We start from the raw sequence: 12,306 nt of genomic DNA, 5'->3' as shown, positions 1-12,306 counted from the left end.
ACATATGTTAAGAAAAAAGAAAAAGAAGAAGATAGCAGGAGGGGAAGAATAAAGGGGAGTAAGTCAGAGGGGGAGATGAACCATGAGAGACGATGGACTCTGAAAAACAAACTGAGGGTTCTAGAGGGGAGGAGGGTGGGGGGATGGGTTAGCCTGGTGATGGGTATTAAAGAGGGCACATTCTGTGTGGAGCACTGGGTGTTATGCACAAAGAATGAATCATGGAACACTACATGAAGAACTAATGATGTAATGTATGGTGATTAACATAACAATAAAAAATTTTAAAAAAAGAAAAACTCACACAAAAATTATATTCGTAGTAACAAAAATTTAAGACAATTTGTGTGGTTACAAAAATAAGCTAGACTATATCCAGACTATAGAATACTGTATACTCACTCACTTAAAAGAATGAAATAGAAAAGTCAATGATGGGGCACCTGGGTGGCTCACTCAGTTAAGCCTTTGGCTTAGGTCATGGGATCAAGCCCCACATTGGGGCTCCTTGCTCAGCAGGAAGGCTGCTTCTCCCTCTCCCTCTGCCTGCCACTCCCCATTTGTGCTCTCTCTCTCTCTGTCAAATAAATAAATAAAAATAAAGGAAAAACATTAAAAAAAAGAATAGTAAATGACAAATGTTACAGCTAATAATTACTGAGTGCTTTATGGGAGCTAGGTATTCTTCTTTTAAGTGCTTTGCAAGTATCAACTCGTTTCACAAAATCCCTAAGACATGAGTCTGCATATACTTAAGTGGAAACATGCTCCTGCCACACTGAGGAATGAAAACAAGCAGATTACAAAATGATATGTAGTATAATGAAAGAAATGTTACTTAAAAGTTAAAGGGAAAAGAAAAAAAAACCTTCTACTCCATCCTTTAACAATTCTCAAGAGTGGTTACCCCCAGGAGAGTGTTTTCAATAGGGGAAGAGGAGTGGACTTCCTCTTTTTAATCCTCATTGTATTGTGCATATTTTTTAAAAGCATGTAGTGTTCATAATATAAAAATAATCTAAAAATTTTAAAGCATGTAGTGGCTTATAATATAATAAAAGATAATAATTTATAACTACAAAATACGGATATATAAAGGCTGTAAAGAAATACAATAAAACAACTTAGCTTTTTTTCTTTTATCTATTTTCATTCTATGTTACTTTCACTGGTTTTGTTTGTTTTTGTTTTAGTAAATAAAACCTCCTCCCCTCTTTCAAGGTCCATTTCAAATAGCATCAACTACTGTATCCTGTGAGACAGTGAACAGTTTGGACATCAAAATCACATAGTTCGAATCCAGCTGCAAGTTTGAATCCAGCAGGCACCATCTTAGTGACTGTGGGCAAATTATTTAACCTCACCAGGCTTTGGTTTTCTTGTTTTGTGAAGAGAAAATGCAACAAATACCAAGGTGCTTTGTGAAGGTTAAATAAAGCAATACATATGAAACATCTAGCACAGTGCCCACCATAAACCAGGTCTCCCATTACAATCTTAGTAGGAAACAAACTGAGGATTGCTGGAGGGGAGAAGCGGGTGGGGGGGTAACTGGGTGATGGACATTAAGGAGGGCACGTGATGTAATGAGCACTGGGTACTATATAAGACTGATGAATCACTGACCTCTACCTCTGATACCAATAATAAATTATATGTTAATTGAATTTAAATAAAAATAAATTAATTAAAAGAAAAATAAATAAAATCTCCTTTCCATGGAGTCTTGCCTAATTCTATCACCTTCTGTAACTGCTCTCTCTTTGGAACCTCCAGAAGTTTTGCTTTTGCTAATAAAAAATGTTATCACACTTGCCCCAACTGGTGACTTGTGGCCAGCTTGTTGATCCCCTTTCCCACTGACTAGCAGACAACCTTGAAAATAGAGCTTGTACAGTGTGATTTCCAGAGAATCTGACATTACCCAAATGGAGAGCTGTGAAACAGAAGCTACACTTGGCCAAAATAGTCAACATGTTAAGCTTACTAAGCAACTTACCAGAACTCATCCCCTTAAACAAAATAAAATGTCTAGCTCATTGTTTTCAACAAATCAGTAAACCAAATTTTAGCCTCCACCTCCGTATAGTCCTCAAATCTTTCCACTTTTTCTTTAATTCAGAAGAAAAAGAAAATATCTGAACTTAAAAGTTTAGCTTTGTAAAGAAATATCCCTGATAACACATTTACAAACTGAAAAATCTCCTTTGCCCCCAGGTAAGCACTGACAAGATTAAAAAAAAAAAAAAAAAAAAGGAGGGGGGTGCCAAAGGTCTTACCAGAGCCTTTCTGAAATTCTAAAGGCACACCAGGGGTAGGGGGTGGGGGGAGCTAAAATTTCTAGATTAAAACATACTTTAAAACCAACTAAGGCTCTAAGTAATCTGCATACAGGTAATTATGCCATTAAGTTTAATTATAAAAGTTTCCACAGTTTCAATTTTTTTTTAAAAAAGAGAAAGAAACACACGTGCATGAATAAAGTCCATGCTTTTCAGGACCCCAAGCATGACTCTACTTATAATCACCCATTTCTTGGGATTAAAGCTCGTTAGTCAAAGTCACAGGACACCTTATTATCCTAACTTGTTTGTGACAACTCATTAGCTCAATACAAGCTCCAGAACATAATTTGTTAAAGCATTCATTCGGCATCGCCGGCCGCCCCCATCATCACAGTCGCCTGCTCTCATTACTGTTGCCTTAGCTGGCTTCAATTTTTAAACACTTTGCAAAGAGCTCTGGCTTAAAGAGAACAGAAGGAGACGCTTACCTTGAGAAGCGAAGGCAGCCTAGCCAACTTCCGGTTTTGTTACAATTTGTATCTCCTTTCAGCAGCTGGGTGGAGCCAGCTTACCCAGTAACCAGAAGGCAACGTTTCCCAAGCTAAGCAGCAAAACTTGATTTGCAAGACCAGTAGACCAGTACTCGTTTTTGGACTCCATTTCTGAGAATTAAGCGTTCTGTTTTACATACAAGAGCACTTTGCCAAGTAATAGTTGTTTCATTGAGAAAATTGTGTGCCTTTAACTACAAAACCACTTGGAAATACATATCTGTTCTATACATTCTAAGTAAAGACAAACAAAGGAACCTAGTTGTGCTTAGGTAGAGTTGCCAAATTTAGCAAATTAAAATACTGGATGCCTGCTTAAACTCAATTTCAGATAAACAACCAATATAAATATTGTTCTATGCAGTATTTGGAATATAATTATACTAAAAAAATAATTGTTTTTTCTGGCAACTCTAAGGCATAACCGTGATTAGCAAATTATTTCAATTAACTACAAAAGGTGCAAAAGAATCAGATTGCATAGAACTGAAACCTTGGAAAGTAAATGATATCATGCAAAAGAATTATTTTAGTTTGCAAAATTCAGAAACTTAGGAGTTTAGTTTTCATTTCTTTTTAAGCCTTTAATCTTTGTTTTGCACAAGATTTTTTTGCAAAAGAACATTTTTAGGGCTAGGAAAAGACAATGTATCTACAAATATTAAAACATTCCACTGCAGGCTATGAATCACAAGTGCAGACTGGAAAATAAATGATGTCATATACACTTTGACCTGTGATCCCTGGTTGGCAATCAACACTACTAAATTCTCTAAAACCATTTTAAAAGGAGAGAAGAGAGATGAAAGAACACCATCACTTTAATCTTTCTCCTTAAGAACTAGTCGTTAAGCATCTGCCTTTGGCTCAGGTCATGATCCCCGGGTCCTGGAATTGAGCCCCATATAGGGCTCCCTGCTCCACAGAAAGACTGCTTCTCCCTCTCCCACTCCCCCTGCTTGTGTCCCCTCTCTCGTTGATGTCTCTCTCTGTCAAATAAATAAAATCTTAAAAAAAAAAAGAACTAGTCACAATTGACAAAAACCCCTCTTTATAGGATTTTAGAGAAAGGCTTTTAAAAAAGATGCCAGAGAGCTGGTTCTCTATTCTAAAGCTGTGTGAAATGTGAATAGACTCTAAGTAAGTAGAGCTTCATTCCTTCTGTATAAAGCCTCAGGTGATGACAGAGATTTCTGCAGTCATAATTAAACCTTTTCCAGAAACAGTCCCCAGTGGACACTTTGCATGCCAAAAGCATGATTAAAAAAAAAACCTATAAGACAAATAATTCTTAGAATACATTATTGTAATCTTTCATCCTAAAGCACTCTTAAACGGATGAACATGGGCGGGTGGCGGGGGGAGGCAAGCCAGGAAACAGACTCTTAACTGTAGAGAACTAAGGGTTACCAGAGGGGAGGTGGGCAGGGGGATGGGTGAAATAGGTGATGGGGATTAAGGAGGGCACTTGTGATGAGCACTGGGTATTGTATGGAAGTGCTGAGTCACTAAATTCTACATCTGAAACTAGTATTACAGTGTATGTTAACTAACGGGAATTTAAATAAAAACTTGAAAAACTAAATAAATAGTAGTGGGAAGGGGCACAGTGGGAACAACTAAATAGAGAGGCTTAGCTCTATCTAAAAGCACCCTTTTCCAGGCCTACCATTTCCCCTAAAGTCTCCAGCTGTAACTCCCCTTATCACTCCCTGCCAGATGTCCACCTCTACCAGGCTTTTTCTTCATCAGCTCCTTGTCAGCTGTTCCCAAAAGGAACCAAATTTAGTAAGATGTTCAGTGGAGCTTGGACTCTGAGAAGTTGATACTATCCTACTGGATTCCATTCTCGTGCCTCTGCATTAGCAGTTCTCAAATTTTTCGGTCCAGACTCCTTTACAACTTTTAAAAAATTACTGTGGACCCCAAAGAGATATTCATTTATATGGATGATATCTATCATTATATGTATTAAAAATTAAAAGTGAGAAATATTTCAATACTTAAAAATTCATTTTTTAAAATTTTTTAAAAAGATTTTATTCATCTATTTGACAGAGTGAGAGAACACAAGCAAGGGAGACAGTAAAGGGAAAGGGAGAAGCAGGCTCCCTGCTGAGCAGGGAGCCCGATGCGAGACTCGATCCCAGGATCCTGGGATCATGACCTGAGCCAAAGGCAGACGCTTAACCATCTAAGCCACCCAGGCGCCCCAAATTCATTTTTAAATGATAAAAATAAACCCATTACATGTTAACATAGTATTTTTTTCGCTATTGCTGTTATGATTGCCGAAAATAAGACTTTAGTGAGAGGAGTATTGTTAAATTTTTGCAAATCTCTTTAGTGCTTAACAGAGGACAGCTGGATCCTTACATCTTCTGTATTTGATCTGTTGCAGCATCATATGACACATCACAGAGCCACTGGAAAACTCCAGTGTATATTCATGAGAGAATGAGAATGAATAAGGCAAATAAAGTATAGCAAGAATAAGAAGCATTTATTGAGCACTCATTTTGACCAAGGCATATGCACTATCCTAACTCTCACAAGAACCCTAAGTGAAAGGTATTACAGTATTATAGACATTCTACTGCTGAGTGCTGAGGGCAATGCAGAGCTAAGTAAATTGCCCAAGGTCAGGCAGAGAAAAGAGGCAAGACAGGGTTCTAAGCCACAGCTACTATCTACCCTGAACCTCACTGCCAAAACTGAATGCTGTCTGATGGACCAAACATAAACTTGCCTTTTCCATGATACTGAGCATTTCATAAATGGAATTCAAGTAGAACATCTCCAATTGATTAGACCCTGCCTCGACTCAATAAATCCCAAACCCACCATCTAAAATGGACCCATTCTCATGTGGCCTTTAATTTTGGCCTCTTATTTAAATTCGTTCCCTCTTTATCTCCACTGCTATCACTTATCCTCTGTTTTTGTTACCTCAAGAGTAAAAATGAAGGGTTACAACCAGAACCTTATGTTCTCTAAGGCCTCTTGCCAAATTGTGAAAGCAGGTTTCTGTTGGCCAAGAAGAGACATATAATGGGTCAGAAAAAGACTAGATTTTTTAGAATGACAGGTCACTTAAAAAAAAAAAAAAAGAATTACCACAATCATTCAATAGCTATTTTATCAAACACCTGCTATATGGCAGATACTGTGCTAGGCACTATCCTATATTTGTACAAAGTGGCTCTATGTCTAATATATTGTGATTTCTTAGGTGGATAATAAAGGAAGTACAAAAGAAAGAGAGGCAGGGGGGAGGAGAGGAAGGAAGGAAGGAAAGAAGGAAGGAAGGAAGGGAGGGGCATAATTACCTGATAAACCTATGTTCCTGTAGATGTGCAGTTCTCATTGCTTTCCAGATGTCATTGGGTTAAGAATCTTGAGATAGAAAGATTACCCTGGATTTTCTAAGTGTGCCCTAACTGCAGTCACAAGTGTTCTTAAAAGAAGAGGCTGAAGGGGGTGCTTGGGTGGCTCAGTCTTTTGAGCATCTGACTATTGGTTTTGGCTCAGGTCATAATCTCATGGGTCTTGGGATCAGGCTCCAAGCTCAGTAGGGAGTCTGAAGATTCTCTCCCTCTGCCCCTCCCCCCACTCACATGCTCACTCTCTCTCTCTTCCTCTGTAAAATAAATAAAGCCTTTTTAAAAATAAAGAAAGAAAGAGGCAGAGGGAAATTACACACAAAAGAAGACAATGTGACCATGGAGGTAAACACTGGAGTGATGCAGCCACAATGATGCCAGTAGCCACCAGAAGTTGAAGAGACAAAAGGAACAGATTCTCAAACTAGAGCCTCTGGAGGAAGTGGTTGTGCCAACACCTTCACTTTGCTCCAGTGCTACTGATTTGGGACTTTTGGCCTCCAGGGTTGTAAGAGAATAAACAAACGTCTGCTGTTTTAGCCACCGAGTTTGTGGTCATTTGTTCTAGAGCTGCAGGAAACTTAAATCAATTGCCCTTTCCAGTTTCTCCTGCATTTTTATCAATGCTCAAGCAAAACCTAGAGATGACTTTTCAGCTTTTTGTCTCTTTCATATTTTATAGCTCAGAGTTTTTCAGTTTGGAGCCACAACCCATCTTTTAGTAGAATATAAAATCTTTAGTGGGTGGGGCACCTGGCTGGCTCAGTCGGAAGAGCACATGACTCTTGATCTCAGGGTCCTGAGGCTGAGCCCCATGTTAGGGGTAGAGATTACTTAAAATAAATAAAAAAGCTTTTTAAAAACTATTTAAAGTCTTTAGTAACAATCAGAAAAATATTAATAAAATAACAAAAACATTAGAGCACATTATATATAATAAGGGTAATAAACACTGTTTCATGGGTCTAATTCAGATTATATCCATGAGTTGATATGTCCTGGGTTGAGCATTTCTTATTTCTTACTGTGGGCAGCAGGCCAAAATGTTGAAACCAAGTGCTTTTAATATCTCCCCAAGTCAATTATCAGTTCCTCCTTTCTCAACACTCACATACAGGCCTTCCTACTTATTTATTCTGAGCAGGGGACTCGGATCACCCAGGATTGAAAATCAGCTCCACCACTAAACTTTGTGATCTAGACCTCTCTGAACCTGTTTTCTCACCATGAAATGAAGATCACAATACATAATATTGTTGTGAGGATTAACTAAGATAACATATGTCAAGTGCTTAGTTCAATGTCTAAACAAAGAAGTTGTTCAATAAAACGTGTGTACTATAATTACCTATGCTCAAATTCACTGGAACTAATCTCTCCTACTTGTTCTCATTGACCCCCATGAAGCCTGCTGACAATAGTCCAACATTGCATTGAACTTCCTAATGTAATGTTTTTATCAATAATGTTCTGTGACTTACCATTACTTATAGAGTTAAATTCATACTCTTCCTGACATTTAAAGCACTCCATCACTTGGTCACACTTAACAACATCCTCATTGCTTTCCCACCAGGTACTGCTGACTCAATCACTCCATGAAACACCAAGTCTTATTCTCATCTTTCCACATTTGCTAATGCTATTCTCTTATCACATTTCTTCCCACATATTAAACGCCACACATTCTTCAAGGTTTAGCAGAAGTCCCAATCCCTCTATGAAACTTTTCTGATAATCAGAACTAATATTAGTTCCTCCATTATAAATTGACCATATGGCCAAGTAAAACGATCATATTCTCTGAAGTCTGACCCACTTCAGTTGAAATCCCAGCTCTGCTCTTTAATAGCTGGTTGACTTCTGGCAAATTACTTAACCTCCTACTCTTACTTTCTTTATTTGCATAAAGAAGATAAGGATATAGATGTAGGGTTATTTGATGTTTCCATGAGATAATATCTCACTACCTTTAATGTCTTGTATTAGAGTAAGGAAATACACATACATAAGATGCTAGTCCCACACGCAAGCAGTCATCATCATCAATTATTTATAATCTCTTCTCTCCTAAACTGGACATGATTTCAGATCCTTCTCAATACACTATACCAAGTAGTCAGTACCAATGGATGAAAACTATACTATAAGCAATCCCTGGGGTAGGGACTATGTCATTACTTTCAATACCTTTTTTTAGGAACTCAAAAAATAGATGTTAAATATAAGATCTCACTTTAAGTAACAGAAAGATAAGATTCTAGAAAGCCCCTTCTGTTTTACCCCTCTTCAAACTTGACTTGAATTTCAGTTCATTTTTTTAAAAAGATTTTATTTCTTTATTTGAGAGAGAGAGAGAGAGCATGAGCAGTGGGGAGGGTCGGGGGAAAGGAGGAAGCAGACTCCACTGAGCAGGGACCCCGATGCAGGGCTTGATCCCAGGACCCTGAGACCATGACCTGAACTGAAGAAAGATGCTTAATCAACTGAGCCACCCAGGTACCCCTTGAATTTCAGTTCATTTTAAGGCCAGTTTATTGATTATAATGAAAGCATGGCAGACATTCTTTGTCCTCTTTAATTACATTATTTTCTTTTGTAGCATTTTAATTTAGTGCAAGACAATATTAATACTCTGTAATTATGTGCCAGAGATGGCAACACTGTCAAAGTAAAATATTAAAAGTTTGATTCAGTTTTACCAAATCGTCAATAAAATCTCTGTTGATCATCTAGAGACATGATATAAAGTTAAAAGTCTTGGCAATTACAATCAGTGGCTTCTAATATTTTCTATCAGGGTTATACTACATTCAAGTTTCTACCATATCTGTTATTAAACCAATTAAAGCAAATTAGAAAAGAAGTTCTACTCAGTTCTACTCAGTAATAACCTAGGGGTATTTTTTTTATTTCCCAAGTTTTAACAATGAAGGAATAGTATAATTTACTGCAGAATTTTGTTTTAGCAGCTCTTGGGCTATGTGACTTATTAAAATGCCATTTATTGGGGCACCTGGGTGGCTCAGTTGGTTAAGCGACTGCCTTCAGCTCAGGTCATGATCCTGGAGTCTCAGGATCAAGTCCCGCATCAGGCTCCCTGCTCAGCAGGGAGTCTGCTTCTCCCTCTGACCCTCCTCCCTCTCACGCTCTCTCTCTATCATTCTCTCTCCCTCTCTCTCTCTCTCAATAAATAAATAAAAAATCTTTAAAAAATAAAAAATAATAAAATGCCATTTATTTACAAGATGGCTTAGGTCCTATTGTGTTAAGTCAGTACCTTTAATATATACAAATGTAATGTAGTTTAGGGGCACCTGGGTATCTCAGTTGGTTAAGTGGTTGACTCTTGATTTCAGCTCAGGTAACTATCTCAGAGTCCAGCTCTGTGCTCAGTGTAGAGTCTGCTGGAGGATTCTCTCCCTTCCTCTCCCTCTGCCCCTCCCCCTTCTAGTGCACATGTGCATGCGTGCACACACACACAATCTCTCTCACTCAAATACATAAATAACTCTTTAAAAAAGAGAAATCTATAAATATATACAAATATAATATAGTCTTAATACTGAAAAGAAACCAAACCACAGTCAGAATGAGAAGTAATACATTTATAAACTGAGTAAAAAGTCATTGGTTTCTTTTTTGCAAAAAACATTACACAGTCAGGGTGACATTTATAATGAAAGCTGGCAGCTCTAACCATTTTTGCAAGAATACTTTTTCTCCATTAGGTAAGCCTTCAAAGTAGAATTTTAAATTCAACAAACATAAAGCATAAAAATAAGTAACATAAGGTCCCAATCCTCAGGAACCCCCAGAATATGATAAAATAGCATCATCTCCTCTGAGAATGAAAAATAATCCTAAAACATGAGTTAATTGAGGTGAATATGATTCCCACCCTCAACTCCACCAGAGGAAGCAGGAGTTTGTCTATCCTATATTGCCCCAAAATTGAATACAGAAGCAAAAGCCTTTACTTAAAAGCCTCTAGTTGCATAAAACCTGAAGGCAAATACCAAACATAAGATCCTGCCAATGAAATAATATTAAAATAAGGAGAGCATATCCAAACCTGGGCATTAACCAAAGCAACTAGTATGAAAATGAAAGTGGAAATATGTGGCCAAAATAACGAAGCCTGAGAACCAAGAAAAGCAGGAGTGAGGAGTAATGGAATGGCTAAAAGTACTGATCCAGATTAATTCTGGAATGGAGCACAGTTTACCATAACTTTTTATGCAAGAGTGGGCCAGCATAGGCAAAAAGGGCCTTCTAAAGGGATAAAATCAAATGAACACCATCCAATCCCTATGGTTTCCCAGATCTCCCCCCCATTTTTTTCTTGTGTTCCGATTTTTTAATTATTATGAATTACATAGATACTATATCTACGTGTTTTGATTGTAGAAACTGAAACAATAAAGATAAAATTCTACATGATACCATTCAATTCCATTTGCTTTCCCAAAAGCAACCATTGCTATCAGTTCAGTATGTTTCCCTTTAAGACTTCATATACAGTTTCCTATACTTGCAAAAAGATATAGCTTTGGTTTTGTAATAGAAATAGTATCATTCTCTGCATATTGTTCTGAAATTTTTTTCATATAACAATATATGGTCAAAACATTTTTCCAAAGAAGACATCTAGATGGCTAACAGATACATGAAAAGAGGCTCAACATCACTCATTATCAGGGAAATACAAATCAAAACCATGATGAGATTCCACCTCAAACCAATCAGAATGGCTAAAATTAACAACACAGAAAATAACAGAAGTTGGCAAGGATGCAGAGAAAGGGGAACCCTCTTACACTGTTGGTGGGAATGCAAGCTGGTGCAGCCACTCTGGAAAACTGTATGGAGGTTCCTCAAAAAGTTTAAAATAGAACTAACCTATGATCCAGTAATTGCACTACTAGGTATTTACCCAAAGGATACAAAAATACAGATTTGAAGGGTACATGCACCCCAATGTTTATAGCAGCATTATCAACAATAGCCAAATGATGGAATGAGCACAAGTGTCCATCAACTGATGAAGGGATAAAGAAGATGTGGTATATATATATACAATGGAATCAAAAAGAATGAAATCTTGCCATTTGCAGCAATATGGATGGAGCTAGAGTGTATGATGCTAAGCAAAATCAGTCAGTCAGAGAAAGACAAATACCATATGATTTCACTCATATGTGGAATTTAGGAAACAAAACAGATGAACATGTGGGAAGGGGGGGAAAAGAGGAGAGAGGAGGAGGTATAAGAGACTTTTTTTTTAAGTAGGCTCCATGCCCAGTGTGGAGCCCAATGCAGGTCTTGAACTCATGAACCTGAGATCAAGACCTGAGCTGAGATCAAGAGTTGGTCAGTTAACCAACTGAGCCACTGAGGTACATGCATAAGAGACTCTTAATGATAGGGAACAAACTGAGGGTTGATGGAGGAAGGCTGGTGGTGGATGGGCTAAATGGGTGATAGGTATTAAGAAGGGCACTTATGATGAGCACTGGGTATTATATATAAGTGATGAATCACTAAATTCTACTCCTGAAACCAGTATTACACAACATGTTAACTAACTAGAATTCAAATAAAAATTGGGGAAAAAAAAACAATATATGGTCAAAGAATAACTCAGGTATTTAAGACACTTTTATTTATTTACTTTATGCACTGTTTATTTTTTACATGAGGGAGGCAGACTATCAAGGGACAAAGGCAAAAATAGGATGTGTAAGAGAAAGAGGAGAGGAAACAAATTGTAGGTAGTCTGGAAATAGTGAATCTTTCTGTTCATTTTTGGCATAAGCTAATTCACCAACACCCAGCTAAAGGTTCAGTCCGGAAAGTATGCCATTGAGCAGGCTGGCTGGAGTCAACAAAGATAACCATTTCAGTAGTTTACAGATTCTCTAGAGAACCTTGCTAATACCTACAGGGCATATGGGAGCAGCTGTCTCTGTGTGACAGTTGCCATGTCTGTCCAGTGGCTCCCCAACTCTGACAGCCACATCTGCACTCATTCAATACCCTCCTCCAGTCTCTAACCTTCCATCAGCCAACAGCAGAGGTGAGTCC

At 37.8% G+C, this 12,306-nt stretch overlaps 1 protein-coding gene across 2 annotated transcripts in view; it reads right to left on the bottom strand.

Annotated features, from left to right (window-relative positions):
- Positions 1–2,800, bottom strand: part of FRRS1 (ferric chelate reductase 1) — a 52,021-nt gene extending 49,221 nt beyond the window's left edge. The window contains exon 1 of one of the 2 annotated variants that reach the window (XM_025872271.2): positions 2,774–2,800. The gene's annotated coding sequence lies outside the window, so the exon portion shown is untranslated. Of the gene's footprint in view, positions 1–406; positions 544–2,773 lie in introns of those variants that run through there. The other variant, XM_073896258.1, reaches the window with a different exon arrangement.
- Between the last annotated feature and the right edge of the window lie 9,506 nt (positions 2,801–12,306).

The sequence above is a fragment of the Callorhinus ursinus genome, unplaced genomic scaffold (genome assembly GCF_003265705.2).
Source record: "Callorhinus ursinus isolate GAN/ISIS: 27379988/994484 unplaced genomic scaffold, GSC_fseal_2.0 scaffold9, whole genome shotgun sequence".
Taxonomy (NCBI): Eukaryota; Metazoa; Chordata; class Mammalia; order Carnivora; family Otariidae; genus Callorhinus; species Callorhinus ursinus.
Note: the sequence above shows the minus strand (reverse complement) of the source record. Positions and strands in the feature narration are given on the sequence as shown.